General features: G+C 34.7%; 1 long non-coding RNA gene across 1 annotated transcript; it reads left to right on the top strand.

The window, feature by feature from the left end:
• Window positions 1-492: 492 nt before the first annotated feature.
• LOC135721786 (uncharacterized) lies at window positions 493-3,003 on the top strand. Its single transcript, XR_010521572.2, has 3 exons — window positions 493-614; window positions 1,557-1,621; window positions 1,992-3,003. It is a non-coding gene; the product is annotated as an uncharacterized lncRNA (long non-coding RNA).
• The last annotated feature ends 2,497 nt before the right edge of the window (window positions 3,004-5,500 follow it).

Here is a 5,500-nt window from a genome sequence, read left to right as displayed (position 1 = left end):
GTGATAATTTCCACTTCTGAAGTTGTGATTACGAGCTTGTTGTGTTCAGGTGTTTTGTTGTCTTGACTTAAAGAATGGAGGACACTTGCATGTGTCTTCAGTTAATGTTATTTAAATACTACTGGGCGGTTTCGCAAACAAGGCTTACATTAAGTCAGGATTAGGTCTTATTTATAAAAGGAGTTTGTACAACTTATAAAAACATTACTGGTTGCATCTTGAGACTAAACAATGGCACTGATATATTTTAGGATATGTGAGTGCAGTTTTTTAGTTGCTCAAACATGTATTTTAGTCAAAGTAATCTCATTAGAATACGTGTCTATTTTTACGTAAAGTGGTTGTAGGACACATACTTTTACACTCTAAAAACGGCTGGGTTATTTTTTAACCCAAAATGCTGGGTTGAGTCTGTTGGGTTGTTTTGCTGGGTTAATTTTTAACATTTTAAACACTTTTGGGTAGTTTCAGTTTTCTGGTTGTTGGGTTAAAACTGCTGGGTTATTATACTGGGTTGTTTGAAGAGGCTCACGTGCTTCGCGCCTTTGATGTTTGAATGTGCTCAGCAACGGTCGTCGTGAAAGGACAGAGTCACTGGAAGCAGTTGTTTCAAGGTAAGTTTATATGTTTTTGTAAACATTTCATGAATATAAACAAGATTATAACATTTTGCGAGACAGTAACGTGTTAATTTATACAGACTAAGACGACGGGTGTAATTTAGAGGAATGACGACTGTTACCTCAGATCGCCATTTACAAAAATTGACTCGAATAATCGTTCTAAGATGTTTAATATGGCATATTAATAAAATTAATAAAATCGATGTTACAAAATCCCCATCATACGGTTGATTACGTTAACTCATGACAATTTCTGTAAGCCTTTAACAAAGCGAGTCAAAACCGGTACCGAGCCGACCTCCGCAACGTTTCGGCTTTTTGTGTCACACACGCGCATAGTTTTCCCAGCTTAGCAATAGCGACACTATTAAATTAAAGTTGATGACAAACGAGTTGCTTTCTTGTCATTCGATATGGAAAGACAGACCGCGAGGCGCGAGCACAAGTTAACTTAACCGGCGGCGGAGAATTGCGGAGCCGCGGCGTCTACTCTGTCACTGAGAGGCAGGGACAAGCAGCACATTCACTTCACAGTCGGTACGGCGGGTAACGCGTCGATAAATGAAAACGAAACAGCGTTTCCAAGAACCGGTGTCTTATATGTATATTGCTTGGTCCTCTCTTTTAAAATGAAACAATAATGTCAGTGTTTGGACATGAACTTGAATACATAAATGCATTTGTCACCAAGACACTGCGTGTCACTGCGTGTACAGTTTAACAAACATTTATATGTGTTATATGAATGAAGATGTGTTATTGAGTCGTATTTAGTAACTATTTTATATTAATTTTATAATATTCTTGGGTTGTCTCCTGTGATTTCAAATTTATATTGACCAACCCTCTGATCTGTGGCTGATACTGTATCAGAGATGTTATGTTTTTAGCAGAGATCAGATGTGATGTTGTTTTCCCATTCTTTTTGTCTAGAGTGTGCAGAGTTTTTATGTCCATCCATTAATGAGGCTAGCAAGACCTTCATACAACTTCAGCCAGTAAGTATAACATTTAATAACTCCTATTTAAAATGTATTGGGAATGTCTTAATTATCTGCTGCATTTTATTCTGCAGCACTTTATTCTTTATAGTCAGATCATCCTATTTGTCAGTCTGTGTGGTTTGCAGCCGTTGTTGTTGGCACAACAGTTAAAGGAGTGTAACACCAAAGTCGTATGCAAACCGACGACAGGCCATTGCATTTTTGGGGAAAAAAATCTCACACGTGGTGGTAATGCGGCCAGGGATGCAAAAGAAAGTCTTATAATTTTTATAAAATGTATAATTCACTTGGCCCACATGGTTTTCTGAACACTTAAATCTGATCATTTAGTTCAGACCACTAAAAGTTTTTTCCTCTTTTGTAGGTTGCAACAAATGTGGTGGAAGTTCTTCTCTGGACAGAATCCTCGAAATCCTTTCCTTTATTTCCTGGCCATGGGAAACATGCAATCAGTCTCTCTGATGGAGCCAATACGGAAGTGACTTAAACTGCAATTCGGCCAAGATGGCGACGGCACGCACCGCCTACTTTAGGCTTCAAAAATGCTCTTCACAATCAATGGGTGACATCACGGACACTACTTTCATATTTTTTTTCAGTCTATGGTTTAAAGGCATTTTACGTGCTTGAAAATAAATACCCCAGGCAATGTGCATCTACTGTAGTCTGTCATTTTCCAAATGGATGAATCCTCTGCTGTTCGGTTCCTTTGTACATCTTTGTTCGTGAGGAGTAACTTTAATAAATGAAGTATTTTTAGTCAAATACATTCCATACTCTGAAACTTGGAACATCTGTTCTGTAAAAACTTTACACATCTGTAAATGATTTTACTTTTAATTTAACAATTACATTGTTTATTTTCTTACACTGCTGCAGTTTTGTTTATGTACATTTCAGTATTTCATTTATATATTGTATATACTTATATACAAATTCTGTCTTAAATTCAAACAAATTGATTTAACCTGTTACATTGTTACTTCAATGTGCATAATTTCTGATATTTAATAAATATATTTATACTTGATGTCAGTAAGCAGCAGTCCTTTAAATGATTTTGCAACTGCCAACTGTAAAAATGTAAGAGTTTGTAGTTATTTTGAAGTCAAATAAACATTTATTTGGTGTTCACAATGGTCTTGATTTACAATAAAGCACATGATAAAAATAACCCAGCAAGAATAACCCAAACCCAGAATATTAATCTCATAAGTGGTTAAAATGACTACACGTTGGGTTTTTTCAACAACCCAACCTGCTGGGTTAAAATGTGTTACCCAGCGTGTTGGGTTACTTTAACCCAGCATGTGTTCTGTCCAATATTTACCCAGCGCTGGGTTGCCAATTGGGTTGTTTTTAACCCAACCATTTTTAGAGTGTACTTACGTTTTCATATAGACTGAAACGTATAATATTGACGCACTGACAGGACTAATATGTTAATTATTTACGTATTAACAGCTTTAAAGAGGTACAAATTTGTACGTATTCCTATTAATAAAAATTGCAAGCATTGCCATTTCTTACTCATATTAATGACATGTTTCATTCATGACTTATTTATTTAAGACCATTTATTAATTAACTAATGAAATGTTTGTGAATGACACAATATTAAACACGTCTACACTTTAAAACCTTACAATCACTAACGTTTCTGTAATCATTTAACCATTTTGAAATATTTAGTTTGTTTGTCATGACACACAAAAACAAGTTTTCTCATATCATATGCAATAATAATTACACCAAGACACAACATAAATTGTTAATTTTATTAATTTGCTGTATTTCAAATCTTTAAAATTTATACATTGCGATGAAGTTATCAAAATTCAGCCCTTTATCCAACGATCTTCATCCCAGTTGTTATCAGCGACTGTAAACATCAAATCTTGCGTGCATTATAAATCTAAATTCAAATATTGTGCCTCAAGAAGCTTTACGACACGTTGCTGTATGGCAGTGATGTCAAACGCTCATTGGTTCTTGCGTGCTACATCACAGATTTGCGACATTTCCGTCTTTCAGTCGATGTACTTTTGAAATTTGAAATGCGCGCCTTGACAGAGAGAAGCTGGATTAACGTTCTCATAGATTAATAACTTCAATATTTCTGTGTACTTCATCATAAACTAAGCACATTGTCATTTTTAATACTTTTGGTCATGCTTTTAAAATTTTACAATAAATAAATTATTGTGATTACACTTGTCTGTCTGTTATGCTTATTATTTATAACAATAAATTACTTTAATAAACTGTTTTTGGTAGGTATAGGGGTAGCGGCGTAAAATATTCTTTAAATGCTATTTTGATACTAAAATTTTTCTACACATTTCTGTCATTTACGTTGCATAATATAAAAATAATACATTGCGTATTTAAATTTTTGTATATATTTGGGGTAGGGTTAGGTTGGTAACATTATTGTTAAAATGGTGATAGGGAAATTGTACCGCAATCTTCATGGTATGATCGATTTGTGAATGTTTTACGTTTTATAGCTGTAAAAACGTAATAATGCTATTATTAAATGTTGCAAATACTTCTACATTGAACGCTTCAGCATTCAATTAAACGTACAATAGAGTATGTTTTGTGTTTTTGTGTTACATGTTAATACTATGTTTTAACAGCGAGACCAGGCTGATTTTAGTCTTGCACTACGCCTAAACCCTGTCCGGAAAACCACCCTACAGTACATGTACTACTTTAACCACAAACAAATTAAATAAGGATAAAATAATGCAATGAAGCATACCTGCAATGCACAGCAGAAATCTTTTTCTCATCCACCATTTTTAAAGTTTGAGGCCCATATCGAAATGATTTCCAATCAGAGGGCGTTACGATAATTCTGGACTGATGAGTTGATATCTAAAAAAAACAAGGAAGAGGTTCAGAAACTAAAATAAAAAATGAGTATCTAATAAAAGTGAATAATTTGATGGGTATGCTTAATGAAAGGCAAAATATATTTAAATATTTACAATAAAAATGTAGTTCCCAGACAGCAGACAACTTCAGGCCGGAGTCGTCTGCTTTAAACAAATTGTTAAACAATATCGTTCAGAACTTTACAACATTTTATAAATGTTAAATGCATTTAAAAACATGAACAAATGATACAAAAATGACACAAGTTCTTCAAACTGTAAATATTTTTTCATAATTCTCTGAAAGATGTTTGGACGTGACCTATATCACAGCTCAAGTTCCTCTGTGTTAAGTTTGTAAGGTTATGATTGTGTTATATGTTGATATGAAAATCTGTTAAATCATCACTAATAATTCATTTTAGACTGAAAATTCAACGACCATGTACGATGTGATGACTCTCTGGTGCAGATACAGAGAGGTTTCTCCTGCATTCATCTTCTCGTCTCATGCTCTGACAGGTTCGGGTTTAGTTGACTATTGTCTGTTGATCGATGGTGCCGGGCGGTTATGAATAACAACAGTGGGTTAGTTGACAGGTTATTCAGAAAGGCATGTGTTTTAACCTGACGGTATCTCTTGAAAGTCTTCTTTGCATCTCTGAACAATAGCAGATAGGGTGTGTGTGCGTCAAAAACACTTAAATCATCTAGTCGTCTTCTACACGCATTTGTTCCTATAGTGCAGTGTTAATACAGGATTGACATTATCCTCAAGTCAATTAAATATAATTAGTGTGAGAAAAAACACGCACAAACACACACACAATGAGTGTCTGTGCAGTCGTGTTTTCACGTGTACGGCAGGGGTAAAGGAGATTAGCCGAGGACAAACGGCATGTGATTGGTTGATACAGAGTAATGTTTGATGTATGTTTAACATACATATACTGTGAGAACGACTGTTTCATCACATGAAAGGAATGTTGTA

The sequence above is a fragment of the Paramisgurnus dabryanus genome, chromosome 18 (genome assembly GCF_030506205.2).
Source record: "Paramisgurnus dabryanus chromosome 18, PD_genome_1.1, whole genome shotgun sequence".
Classification (NCBI taxonomy): Eukaryota; Metazoa; Chordata; class Actinopteri; order Cypriniformes; family Cobitidae; genus Paramisgurnus; species Paramisgurnus dabryanus.
This window is presented reverse-complemented; position numbering and strand designations above follow the sequence as displayed.